We start from the raw sequence: 15,452 nt of genomic DNA, 5'->3' as shown, positions 1-15,452 counted from the left end.
CCATACTAAATAAAATGAGACTAACAACATAACATAGTGTAACTTTAAAGAGATAGGGCAAAGAAGGAATATTGAACCTCCCATTGGACAGGGGAGTAGGTAACTTATAAAGACATCCTGATCAAGTCACATCAATGTTCTTTGAAGAAACAGTACAAGCAAGAAGAGAATTCAACAATATATTTCAATTACTTAAAGATAAAAACAGCATACTAAGAATATTCTGCAATATTCTCCTTCAGATATGAGGAAATAATAAAGATTTTGTCAGACCAAGAGAAACTAAAGGAATTTACAACAGCAAACTATACCTCCAAGAACTATTAAAAGGGACTTATATAGGGCCCTCCCTGGTGGCGCAGCGGGTTAAAGCACAGCACTAAGAAGCTTAAGCCACTTCTGCATGAGTTCGATTCCCGCCTGCCCCGGGGGAGATCCACGTGGTGTGGCAGACCTCTCCTGGCCCACCCCCTGCTCCCCTCAGCAGTGTACCTTGTGGATCTGCCTGTTCTGCTCCCCACTCTGTCTCTGGTGAATCCTCTCACTCTCCGCATCTCTGGCCTGTACCCCAGTTCTGTATAAATAAATAAATATTAAAAAAAGGGACTTATATATCTAAGCTGAAGAGGGGGACATACCCAAATAACTAACTGAATAAGGAAATAGGTTGACCACCAAATATTAAAAACAAAGGTGCTAACATACTATCACCTATAAATAATCACATTAAATGTAAATGGACTGAACTCAGTAATTGAGAGACACAGAATAGCGAGTTGGATCAGGTAACAAAATTCAAATTTCTGCTGTCCCCAGGATAATCACCTAACTTCTTAAGAGAATAAAAAGCTTACAGTAAAGGACTGTAAAGATATCCTATAACTAATTGGACTCAAAAAAGGCAGGTGTAGTCATATTTACATAATAAAACATATTTCTGGTGAAAAGGTAACAAGAGACATGGAAGGGCAAGATACATTAAGACATAGCACTCTTCAGTGCATGGGCACCAGAAGAAAGTTGTCAAAATACATCAGGAAACTACTATGAATTCAAAAAACAAACACTGAAGAAAAACAAAAAAGCACACACATCATTTGTGGTAGGAGACTTGAACACAGCACTCTCACTATGGATACCGAACCAGTTGGGATAAAACAGTCCTAAGTAAAATGTAGACTTCATGGACTTCATATATATTTACAAATCAACAAATGCAATTCTAAGAGGAAAACATATGGCAACACAAGCCCACGTCCTGAAACAAGCAAAATAGAGCTCAAAATAACAAGCAACTCTAAAAATCAAAGCTGAAATAAATTGAAATTTAAAAAATAGTCAAAAGGATCATTGAAATCAAGTGATGATTATTTTAAAATTTATTAAAATATTCAACCTCTGTCATGATTCACCAATGAACTAAGGAGAATAAATTAGAATAAATAAGTTTGAAATTTAAAGACTAAAATTTTAAAAAAGCCACAGAAAATCAGAAGAGAGAGGCGATTTGTGGTCATATTACAGTAAGTGGCTCAATGAAGTAAAAAAAAAAAAGAAGAAGAAGATATACATGCTTTTAGAATTATATAATAATTTAATACACTATGGGGGGAAAATAAAAAAAAATAAAAATAAATAAACCCTGAACAAACAAATTGCAAGTGAGGAAATTGAAATAGTAATCTAAAGTCTCCCAGGACAGGAAAAAAAAAAAAAATCCCAGTATCAGATGCCTTCACAAGTGAATTGTAACAAATCTCCAAAGATGGGTCCTCCCTCAGGAGTGTAGGAGTTTAAAGTCTCAGTACTATAAAACTTTCCACAGCCATTGCAGCATTTGTCCTGTCTCCTAGGGAGGTGACCCACATGGCCCAGCAAACCTCTCCTGGTTCAACTGCTGCTTCCCTCAGCAGTGTATTTCACTAGTTCTGTCTGCACTGCTCCCCACTCTGTCTCTGGTAAAGCCTCTCACACACCCACAACTCTGGTCTATGTGCCAGCTCTTCTATGCATAAAAATAAATAAGTAAGTAAAGAAATAAGTAAATAAATAAATCTCAAGGCCCTCCCTTGTGACACAATGTGTTAAAGTACAACACTGAGAAGCTAGCCACAACCACTTCAGTATGCTTTTGATACCCAACCAGGGAACTGACCAACATGTTGCAACAGACTTCTTTTGTCTGCTCCTGGCTGCTCCCCTCAACAGTATACTTCATTAGTCTGCCTGTTCTGCTCCCCACTCTGTCTCTGGTTAATCTCATCATCACTGCACCCTGTACCTCTGGCCTGTACCCTTTTCTGTATGAATAAATAAATCATAAGGAAAAACACTAAAATAACACTATTTTGAAAAAAAAAAGTGTGTGTGTATAAATGTGTGTGTTTCACTATATTTAAATATCTAAATTCTGGAAACATCCTACATGCCTCAAATAACATGAGTATATGAAGAAGAAATCATGTATATACACAATGGAATATTGAGCATTCAAGACATATAATTTCATGGCATTTACTGCAACATGAATGCACCTGGAAGATACCATGTTCTGTGAAGTACGTCAGAAGGAGAAAGATAGATACTAGATGATGTCACTAATATGTGGAATGAAAAAAAAAAAAGTCAGATAACGACAAACTTAAAAACTAAACCTTGATAACTGATTCCAGAACTGAGGCACAAGCAAGAAAGTGGGTGGCCCGTTAAGAATAAAAAAAGTAAATGAAGCGCAAAGGACTATGGTAGTGGACTAGTGATTATTGATGATGGGTATACTAGGATGGTAAGACCTGATGGGGGTATCCAAACATTAACTCAAAAAATAATTGAAAATTATAAAAGTCCCTCCCTGGTGGGACAGCAGTTTGGAGTGTTGCACTGTACAGCTAAGCTAAGCCATGGCTGCTTCGGTGTGAGTGTAATCCACACCGGGAGGTGATTACATGGCCCTGCAGACCTCTCCTCACCCGCCCACTGCTCTCCTCTTTATATATTCTTTATATATATGAGTGTGTGTGTGTGTATACCAGTAATGTTACATTATTTGTCAAAAGAACAGAAGAACAAAATATTTTATTTTCAAGATTTCTTTAAAAATATAATTCTGGGGCCCTCCCAGGTGGCACAGGGGGTTAAAGCACAGCACTAAGAAGCTTAAGCCACTTCCGCATGAGTTCGATTCCCGCTTGCCCCGGAGGAGATCCACATGGCGCGGCAGACCTCTCCTGACCCGCCCGCTGCTCCCCTCAGCAGTGTACTTCGTTGATCTGCCTGTTCTTCTCCCCACTCTGTCTCTGGTGAATCATCTCACACTCCGCATCTCTGGCCTGTACCCCAGTTCTGTATGAATAAATAAATCTTAAAAAAAAAAAAAGCAGAAAAAAAATATAATTCTGTAGAATTTCAGTAGTGGCTAATTATAAACAATATAATTTTACTACTATTCACAATTTGTTTATCATTTCCACTATTATAGTAACAGGAAATGATATCCTTTCTTACCATCAGGTCTTGTTTAGGAACCATGAAGTAATTTCCATAAGAAATATAACAAAGATCTAAATCATTGAATTTTAATATGCAATGAGAAATGTTTAAATGACAAAGTGAAATATGAAGCCTAAGAGACATCTTTCTGTGATCTAGATCGAATATTTTCCATAATCTCACTTCCTTTGTCATTGCAAAACAAACAAACAAACAAAAAACAGCTTATAAGAGGCTGTCACAAATGTAATATTTTGTAGAGACATATATAAATAACATGTTCACATTCACCTAGAGGTAAAATTCTTCCAGAATTTTTTTTTTGTTGTTGTTGTTGTTCTGAAAAATACTTATGTACTTCTTTATACAAATTACATAATAAAAATAAAACTACACTTTAATCACATTTGTAGTCTCAACCCTTATTCCATTACTTGAATGTATGAGATAGAAATCCTGATATTTAGGTAGGAAGTGTCAATGCTTCAGGTATTAAACTTCTAGAGGATCACAAAAGAGAGAAATAAATACAGAAGAATTAATATTGAGATGGATATGCTAATGAACAATGCACATTCTAGCATTAATAAAGTTTAAATGGAGCTAGAAATGTCTAGCCTATAACTATTCTATATTCTTATTGTAAGTGTACAATACCACAAACAAGATAATAATATGAAAACACAAGTCAAGTTACAGTTGAATATGATAGACATTTTAATTTTGCTCAGATATCCATCTATTCTTAAACTACACAGTTCCATTTAATTGTTAATTATGTTGTCTCCAACAACTATGAATAATCTAACACAACCTCTCCCAAAAAAACATTCGCTGTACAGAATATCAAAGGTATTATGAGACTGTTTTTAGAACTCAGATGTAATAAACAGCTGAGCCACATTAGACATTACAAAAATGGCGGCAAAGTGATGCTAGGAGTGAACTCTCCCATAAACACAACTGATTGGAAGAATTAGTGGTGAATTCTTGGTGGGTCCCAGATTAACTGGACAAAGTTGGTGTTGCAATTAAAGCAGAGGGAAGGTAAAAGAAAGAAAAACAGAGCAAGGGAGAAAAGAGAATCAGTGATCTAAAACCCTTCCCCCTGCTCCTCACCTCCCCACCCCTGCCCACAAAGCTGGAACACTTTTTCCAGGAGAAGAAAAGAGAAAGTTTGGAGACAATGGAAGAAGCCTGGGACACCCAAAGACTATAGAAATGACAGATGGGAAGGCAAAGGAAGCAGGGCTGGAGCAGCATGGGGAGGGAGGAAGAAGGGGAGACCTTCATTGGAATGTTCTCTCCCAAACCTATTCCTGGTGACCAGTGGGAATAACCACAGCAGTGAAGGCCTACTGGGAAATGTCTCTGGTGACCTAGTGATCAGAACAAAATCACCAGCCACCTGCACCTGAAACTGGGAGGTCTTGCTGAGGTTATTTCAGGAAGGACAGACTATTTGACCACCAGAGGGAGAGGCGTCAGAAAGAATCTTGTAGGGACAATCCCTACTTTCTGGGCTTCTAGATACCACAAGTGCCCTAATAGAAGCACCTCAGGAGCCCCCACATTTGCCCACTACCTCAGGGAACTGGAAAGAGTGGAGGTCTTCCCAAGCTCACAGCTGCCGTGGAGATTATCAGAGAATGCTGGACACCCAGCAGTTTATCCCTTCCCTCCAAGAGTACATTTTATATCCTACATGAATACACCAAAGGGGAGAGTGCAGTCTCCGGGAACATATTCTATCCAGGCAAAATGGCACTCCCCAGGAGATCAGACTAAAACTGCAAAGACTGACTTACTGAGAACAATCAGAAGTCTGAGAGGCAATTCTACTCAAATTAATTGTGTGTTTGTTGGTCAGTGGGTTGGCATTTGTGTCCTTCCTTCTTTACTACCTCTGTGTTCTGTTTCCTACTTTTTCTCCTTTAATGTTATTATCATTAATGTAGTTTGTCTTTCTGTCACTTTACCTCCCTTCCTTCCTCCTCTTACTTCTCCCCTCAACTAACCCTTACTTTTCCCTATCACCTTCTTTTGCTTTATATCTCCATCTCATCACCCTCTTTCCTCTTATCCCTTCTTCCACTTCTTGTTCTCTTTTTAACTGTGGCTAAAAGACACACCTAGAATGACCTAATGGTTCAACAAAGAAAATCACACCACCCAGCTTGAAGGAACCTCCCAAGCTGGGTCTCAGCTTGTTTCTGGAGGCATAGGGTTCCATAACAGACTCTTGACCACCACTGGCTGAAATGTCAGATTCCATCATACACAATGAGGGCCCGAAAAGAAGGGACTCTTGGAGCAAGGAAAAAAAAAAAAAAAACAGTTCAAAGTGTCTGGATATGTGCCCAGTCACAGTGGCTCAGACACCACGCTAACCTATCCACATCTCAGTGAGAAAGAAATCAGAAGCCATGACTACCAGCACCAGCAGTACAATGACACCACAAGCAGAGCAAAGTCAATGTTTAACAATAGGGAAAAAAAAAATCAAAAATTGATCAAGCAGATCCTTCTGGAAACAATAAACTACAGAAAGTCAACCTCCCAACATAAAAATGTGGCCAGAGAATTTCACCACCTAACAAAATTCAAAAGTTCATGATGGAAACAATTTAAAAGCCATGAGAAAACACAGAAAAGATAGAACTGAAGAAGAAAGTGAAAGAACTGAAGGATTTCCAAAGACTAATGGAGGAGCTCCAAAACTTTGAGAAAAGCTACAAAAATAGGAGAAATGGAAGAATTAATCAAAAAAAGTAAAATAAAGAAAGAAAAGTAAAGGAAGAAAGAAAGAAAAAATAAAATTAAAAAATGAAGAAACACTTTGAGAAATTTCAGATGCAATGAAGAAAGGGAGTATAAGAGCCATACACATTCCAGAGAGTGAGGAGAGAGATTAAGAAACCAATGAGTTAATTGAAAATAACTTCCCAAGCTTGAAGGAGGAAATGAAGATTGATATACTGGAAGCTAGAAGAAAAACAAATTATCACAATGAAAACAATGCTACAGCTGGACACATAATAGAAAAATGCCCAAAGGTCCAAGACAAGGAAAATAAAAAAATAAATAAAAATAAATAAATAAATAAATAAATAAATAAAAATAAAACTGACAAGGGTGGAAAAAAAAAAAAACAGATAAAGTAAAAAGTAAATACAATCAGGCTTTATCATATTTCTCCAAGCAAACACTATGGGCAAAAAAAGCATGGAGGGGCATATTCAATGAACTTCAAATCTGCAAACACCAGCCAAGAATACACTACCATGAGAGGCACCCCTTCCTTTATCATGGAAAATAAAATGCTTCTCAGACAAACAAAATTTCATTACAACTAAAACACCACTCCAAAAACCAACTAACTAACTAAATAACTAAATAGAAGCACCCTTTCCTTTATCATGGAAAATAAAATGCTTCTCAGACAAACAAAATTTCATTACAACCCCACTCCAAAAACTAACTAACTAAATAACTAAATAGATAAATCAATCAATCAATAAATACATAAATAAATAAAATCAGCCAGTAATACTAGACCTAAAATCAACAGAGGGATGAATAGAATAAGGTTAAGGGATAGAATTAGAAAAAAAGACAAGGAAAAGGGCCCTCCCTGGTGGCGCAGCGGGTTAAAGCACTGCGCTGAGAAGCTAAAGCCGCTTCCGCATGAGTTCAATTCCCGCCTGCCCCGGAGGTGACCACATGGTGTGGCAGACCTCTCCTGACCCGCCCTCTGCTCCCCTCAGCAGTGCACTTCATCGATCTGCCTGTTTTGTTCCCCACTCTGTCTCTGGTGAAGCCTCTCACCGCCCCTGAGCCTCTGGCCTGAACCCCAGTTCTGTATGTACAAATAAATAAATCTTAAAAAAAAAAAAAAAAGACAAGGAAAAAAAGAACAATTATGGATGTCAATATATCAATACTAACTCTTAATGTGAATGGTATAACTCATCAATAAAATGATACAAAGTAGCGGGTTGGATTAAGATAAAAACAAACAAACAAAAAAACACAGAACCCAACCCTTTGCTGTCTACAGAAAATACATTTAATTACGAAAGATAAATATAGATTGAACGTTAAAGGATAGGAAAAACATACTGCAAACAAATGGGCCTAAAAGGAGGGTAGGGGCGGTTATACTTATATTAAATAAAAATATATTTCAAACTAAAAATGGTAAAAAGACATAGACAGTTACTGCATTATGATTAAGGGGACAATTCATCAAAAAGACATATAACATCAACATAATCATATAGTCACCAAATGAAGGAACACAAAAACATGACAGACAATTTTTATCTTTGTAAACAGATATTAGAGAAAGTGTATGCATAATAGGATATTAGAGCTCTAAACAAGGGCCTAAACACCATGGGCTTAAGCACTGCAAAAAAAAAAAAAAAAAAAAAGAAAAGAAAAAAAAAATTGAGCACACATTTTTCTCAGGTGCACAATGATCATTCTCCAAAATTGATAACATACTGGAACATTTGAATTAGCATACAACCACAATTTTAAATAAATTATATTTCTGTATACTATCTTTTTTTCTCATTATAGAAGTTTGTGAACCAGGTACTTAACTGTAAATATTCTTGTTTCAGTCATTTTGATGTTATAATCTCAAATTTCTTATAATCAGAGCACATTCTAATTAGAAATGCTGATACTGATGTAATGTTCTATTGAAAATTCCCAAAAAAGTATGATAAAATAAAACACATACAGCAATTCCACAGCTAACATCACTCTAAATGGTGAAAAACTATTAGCCTTTCCACTAGGATTTAGTACAGGACAAGAACATTTACTACTAAAAGTAAATGGAAGTCCAACATAGTATTGGAAGTCCTAGCTAGAACAATTTAGGTAAGAGAAGGATATAAAAGGAATCCAAATAGGGAATAAAGAAGTAACTCTATCATTTTTTTGCAGATTATGAGATAATTAATATAGAGAACCCTCAAGACTCCACAGGGGAAAATATATATATAACCAAATTCACTAGTCTAACAAAGAGTCAGGGTGTTAAGTCAATCATCAAAAATCAGTTGCCTTCTCATATAGAAGAAATGTTAGAGGAAGAAGAAATTAAGAAAGTTTATAATCACATCAAAAACGCTCGCATGACATACATATATCTGGGAATTCATATAAAATACATGCAAATCAACATAAATAAACTAATAACCAATCAATAACTGGGGAAATAATTAAACAGACATTTATCAAAAGTAAACATCCTAACTGCATACAGGCACAGGCAAATTGTACATCATCCCTTATCATCAAGGGAATGCTAATTAATGCCACAGAATTCATCTCACACCTGTGAGAATGGCCCAGATTAAAGAACAGAATCAATAATTTCTGAGGAGAATGTGGAGGAAAGGACACCACCCTTCTCTGCTGGTGGCAAAATAGACTTCCAAGCCCTTATGGAAATCAGTATGGCAGCTCCTCATATTAATTATAGATTTGCTATACAATAATAGTAATTCACTTTTAGGCATCTTCCTGAAAAAATCAGAAAGCATTAATTTGAAAGGAAATGTGTATTCCCATGTATATTTCAGTGTTATTTATTATGGAAACAACTAAAGTTTCTAGGAAAATGATTAAGAAGATGCAAGATACCAAATGTAGCATTCCCAAGGAAGGGGGAAAAAAAATCATGGCATTTAAGGCAATATAAAATGGGTGAAGTAAGTAAAGTTAATAAGACGGACAAAGATAATGCTGGATGGTGTCACTAATATGCGGGATATAGACTAACTAAACTAAGAGATAGATAAAGACAAGCTTTAAAAGGTCTGCATATTGATATAAAACATAAAGAAAAATAAAAATACCAGAAGGTTTCACTCATAGCATGAGTGTAACGGATCAGGGACAGAGAAAAATTATATATATATATATATACTGTATATATAATATACAGTAATTGTAATAAAGCAAAAAAAAGAGTGTCAACAAACAACTGTAAACCAGAGACATTCTATGAGGAAGGAGAGAGGGGAATAGATTGGAACTGGGATGTAAGAGCACATGGGTGAAGTGGTATCAGAAGTCCATGGGGGTTACAACATAGATGAAAAAATATGCAAAATGATGAATTATGTAAAAAATGTATTTATAAAATATCACTCTATAATACCACCTCCAGCCTTTCACCACAGTCTATGGGCCCCATGCCTCTTCCCCACCCACACACCCCGTAAATGCTTTGGTAGTAAGGCAGCTTTCAAGCTTTAATTTCTTCTCTTCTTCTTTTTTTTTTAATCTGCTGTATATATTTTTATTTACTTTGTAATTTTATAAACACCTTTTTTTTTTAAAAGATTTATCTATTTATTCATACAGAATTGGGGTACAGGCCAGAGATGTGGAGGTTGAGAGGATTCACCAGGGACAGAGTGGGGAACAGAACAGGCAGATCGACGAAGTACACTGCTGAGGGGAGCAGCGGGCCTGTCAGGAGAGGTCTGCCACGCCATGTGGATCTCCTCCGGGGCAGGCAGGGATCGAACTCATGCGGAAGTGGCTTTAGCTTCTTAGTGCAGTGCTTTAACCCGCTGCGCCACCAGGGAGGGCCCTTTTTTCTTCTTTTTTTGCAAAACAACAGCTAGACTTTTGTTCTCCTGGCTCCTCTCCTTTAGGTGCCCCATAATTCATGGCAATTTAGTGTAACTCAAACTAGCAAATACCTATATTTTCCCCTAAACACATATAACTTTCATTAGCCATGTGCAGAAATTCTAGCTTAGACTTCAAAACAGTGTTCATGTGTGTGAATGTGTGTTAACATCCAAATGCAAATGTAAAAGCATCCTGTATAATGGCAGTAAGTAAAGGACTGTCTAATAAAAATACATAGAATGAAACATTTTTGAAGAAAACTTATGAAGGATGTCTAAGAAATTAGAAAACAGCTGCTGCATTTCACATTAAATATCTATTACATTTTAAAATTGTGCTGTGTACCTAGGCATCAAAAAGCTGTATTTCTTTAGAGGGAGGAATTTTATCATGGATATGATAGAAAAATTGGTATTTGGGAGTGAATTATTGCTGTAGAATATGGAATACCTTTAATAAATTTTTATGTGTTTTTTTTTTCTCTTGCCTCCAGCCTAATCAATGAGTTATTATACACTCAAGGTCAGTTTCTTATTCTGACACTATTCCCACAGCATCCTCTTAGTACCATTGTTCCAAAGTTGTGTAAATATTTAACAGAGGAAATGGTGTTACCATGCAAAAAAGTGAAGTAACATATGTATCAGTAGTCTCTATGAATTATTGTTTTGAAACTTCTCTAGGCAAGCCAAAGTTGGGGAAATTATTTGTGGATAATTTGCTACATATCTCACAATAGTGGAAAACCCTGCCAATGTATTGTTAAAAATTGATGCTGAGTTTCAAGAGGGCCCTGAGTGCCTTTAAGTATGAAAGCTAATACATTTTATATTAGCTTTTCTGCTCAGAAAATCCTTAACTAAGCTGCCAAAGGGGTTAATAAATTTGAGTTAGAAAACAAATGTGTTTTTTATATGCAGTCAGATGATCACACTGTTTAATATCTATCAGTTGAGTCACTAAATTTTTCTTGAATCGTTAAATGTATCATGATCTAAAAAAGTTATTCTCACAAAATTTTGTCAATACAAAATCTGAATGATTTGAGTGATTAAATAAGCGAACTTGTGATTATGTCTTGATGAATATATTACATCTGTGATCCACAAAGTATGTTGTGCTATGCCTTTCAGGCTACAGCATGTGTTCTTTTTTTTTATATAATAGTTTATTTTTACATCATTTTGTATATTTTTTTTTTCATCTCAATTGTAATCTCTGCGGGTTTCCCATCACCATGTTACCCGTGTGCCATTACCAAAATCTCATGCACTTCCCTCCCCAACCCCCGTTTTTGATCCCATTTCCCACTCCACCCCTGCAGAATGTCTCTGGTATATGGTTGTTCATTATTTTTGTTATTTTCTCCCACTCCTAGGTATCTACCCAAAAGACACAAAAACACTGATTGAAAAATATAACTGCACCCCCATGTTTATTGCTGCCTTATTTACAATTGGAAAAACATGGAAGCAGCCCAAATACCCAAAAGTAGATGATACTAAAAGTAGATATTATACTCCTGCTATGAGTGAAACCATCCGGTATTTTTCTTTCTCTTTCTGGCTTATCTCACTAAGCATGATCTTTTCCAGCTCCATCCAAGTTGCTGCAAAAGACATGTGTTTCTCTTTTGTGGTTGCTGAGTAATATTCCATTGTACCACACTTTGTTAATCCAGTCATCTACTTTTGGGCATTTGGGCTGCTTCCATGTTTTTCCAATTGTAAATAAAGCAGCAATAAACATGGGGGTACAGGTATCTTTTTCAATCAGTGTTTTTGTGTCTTTTGGGAGGATACCTAGGAGTGGGATTGCTGGGTCGTAGGGAAGCTCCATGTTTAGCAGTTTGAGGAACCTCCAAACAGTTTTCCATAGTGGTTGTATTAATTTGCATTCCCACCAGCAGTGCAGGAGAGTTCCTTTTTCTCCACATCCTCGCCAACATTTGTTGTTGCTAGTTGTTTGAAGATGTGCCATTCTCACTAGGGTGAGGTGGTATCTCATTGTGGTTTTAATTTGCATCTCCCTTATTACGAGTGATGCTGAACATTTTTCCATATGCTTGTTGGCCATCAGCATGTGTTCTTTTAAATACATAATTAGCAAGAACTATAGTACATCTTAAAAAAGTAGTTGTATAAAATAGAACAATAAATATTTTTAAATAATCAACTATTTCCATATAATATTAGTGAGGTCTTAAATAATAGCTAAGAAACATAAAAGGGCAAATAATATGATTTAAAACATTTATCATATTGCATTTTAAGTTAAATATGATTTATTATTAAACATATATTATTAAACACCATTACAGCTATTATTATTATTATTATTATTATTATTATTGTTGTTGTTGTTATTACCATCATCATCATCACCATCATTATCACTATTATTATTATTATTATTATTATTATTAAATTTCATTATTATTATCATTAAACTTATTATCAAGCTCCATTACGATTTTTTGAGATTTTGATTATTTATGCATACAGAAATGGGGTACAGGCCAGAGGTGCAGGGGAAGGGAGAGGATTCTCCATAAACAGAGTAGGGAGCAGAAAAGGCAGATGGACGAAGTACACTACTAAGGGGAGCAGCAGGCGAGACAGGAGAGGGTTTCTGGGCCATTTGGGTCAGCTCCCAGGTGGATATCCAAGTAGCACTGAAGCGGCCTGGCTTTGCAGTGCAGTTCTTCAACCTGCTGCACAATCAAGGAGGGCCCATTATGCTTTGTTAAAACCTTTATTGAGGTAATATTGGTTTATACCACTATGCATGTTTAAGTTGTTCATCATTATAATTTGACATCTGCATACACTACATGAGATCCTATCCAAAATCAGCTTTCCATTCATCACTGTAAATTGCCATCCTTATTTTATGCTTTTATGGGTATGCATTTTATTTTTTTTGTTCTTGTAACATTGTTTTATAACATTATAGCTGACATAGAATTATAGTATCTTCCCCTCCAGGTCTTGTGAACACACCACAGACACCATCATACAAATCACTGTCCTCCATACTCACTTTGCACACCCCAAGCCCTCCACTTCCATTCTGGTAGCCTCAGTGGTATGTGACCGTTTCTAGCTGTTGTTGTTGTTGTTTTATTTCTTGACTTTATCTATCCTTTGTTCTTTTAAATCTATGTCACTAATTTAAATTTTACTTGTGATAGACATTACATCAATCTGTTCATTATATTTTTGTTCTGTTCTATTTATTTAGTGTACCTTTACTAATTTGCGTGATATTGGCTTATTACACTTTATATGATTTAATAGTACAGGTTCACACTTCTTCAGATGCATGTTGCCACACAATATGAGACACCAAAACACCAATTAACCTGCATCACAAAACGCTGAGATCACTTTCCACTCTGTTCCCAATTACCTATTCTCCTAGTAGACTCAAATCTAGGCAGACATAATATGGAAAAAAGACTTTCACATAATTCAGGTCATGCTAATACCTTATTCTGGACTTCAGGTCCCTAAGACTATGAGAAGTGAATTTATATTTCTTGTAAGCTATCATATCTGTGGTATTTTGTTATAAAGCCCAAAAAGCCTGAAATCCTTGTCCTGTCTTCCCATTCTTGTAGTTGCTCTTCATTGAACCCCCGCTACCAGCTTCATATAAAGTTGGCAAATAAACTCAATCTCTTTAGACTTCAAAACATGCTATATTATTGTGCAGCCTTCATGACCAGCAAATATTTCCTTAATTCCTTCATCCAGTAATACCCTTAGCTTATTCATGATCACTGACCTTTCTCTAAGCCACTTCAATCAGGCTTTTATTTTTTGATCCTTGCAACTGTGATCCTGTCAACATATTAAAATCAATTAAATTTCAAGTCATTTATATATATATATATATATATATATATATATATATATATATATATATATATATTCCGAACAAGCTTTTCAATCTTGCCAAGATATGCAATGTTTTTGCTACCCCTTTTCTTATCATTGAGTTGATTAGCTTATTGCTATTTACAACAATCATTAGCAAACTATCCTCTTATGTTTAATCAACTTATTATGCACTTTAAATTGCTAACTCATGAAGCTCATTTGATGGCTTAACTATGAAATCTTACATCAGCATATTGAATTAATCTAATTCTGGATGTTCTCTATGTTGATACCTAAACAAATGCACATTAGTGAAATAATCCTTTTAAATGAATGGTATTTCCATGACATTCATGCATAACTATTGATGAGACCATTGTATATAGTTATCATTCTTACTATCTCTAACCATTATTAGATACTGTACAATCAAATCTTTCACTCTGAAATGTCTAATATTGCCCATCAATTTCCAGTCACTTTTTCCAAATATCAGAGAAAATAAAAGTTTGCAGATGAAATCTATACAACATATTTACCTAAATATAATGATAAGTTTGTTCAAACTTTTATTTCAAAACATACAACTGGACAGTATCAGCAGTTTTATTGAAAGTCTGATGGAGAAAGATGTTTTATGTAATGAATCCTTCAAATATACCCAAATGAAAGATCTAAAATGAAGGCATTTCATTGAGTGAGAATATGGGCAAAATGCTTTAATAATAATACTAAGTAATGGAAGAGGGATTCTCAGGCATTTCGTTGTGGATTAGTGAAGCAAAAATGCTTGTAAAACCAGCCAGTGATGTGCAGAACCCTTAGTTATCTCAATAAAATCCATCAAACACTCTTTAAAAGACAGAAATCTATTCTATATGCAACAATCAAAAATAGCAAGACACAACGCCTAAAGTGAAAAAAAAGGAGGAGTTTAATTGTAATATATTAGATGGAAAGGGTGGAAAGAAAGAAGGTAGTAGAAAGTACAGTAGACTGTAAAATGCACCCTATAAACTCGAATAACTTATTGAAATAAAGTACTTAATAGAGTTTCAGGAAAATTTGGAAAATAGAAAAGCAACAAAAAATATTCTTAGTGGGGGTAAATTTCTTGCCCAGAAAAGTCACACTTTGGGAAGTCTGTGGTAATAGTGGAAAAGGAAATGATGAAATCATGAAACCTTGAAAATACCCTAGAGTTAACACCCCCTCACAGAGAAATAACACTATTCATTCATAGGAAATAGTAAGGATTTATTCAAATTTATTGTGAGAAAATAAAATTGAGTAAATGATTTCTTTAAAATAAAATTAAGCATTAAAAGTAGAGGCTGCAGGGGCCCTCCCTGGTGGCGCAGCGGGTTAAAGCACAGCACTGAGAATCTAAAGCCGCTTCCGCATGAGTTCGAT

The sequence above is a fragment of the Condylura cristata genome, unplaced genomic scaffold (genome assembly GCF_000260355.1).
Source record: "Condylura cristata isolate star-nosed mole 26May11 unplaced genomic scaffold, ConCri1.0 scaffold00003, whole genome shotgun sequence".
Taxonomy (NCBI): domain Eukaryota; kingdom Metazoa; phylum Chordata; class Mammalia; order Eulipotyphla; family Talpidae; genus Condylura; species Condylura cristata.
The sequence above is the reverse complement of the archived record's forward strand: the minus strand, read 5'-3'. Positions refer to the sequence as shown.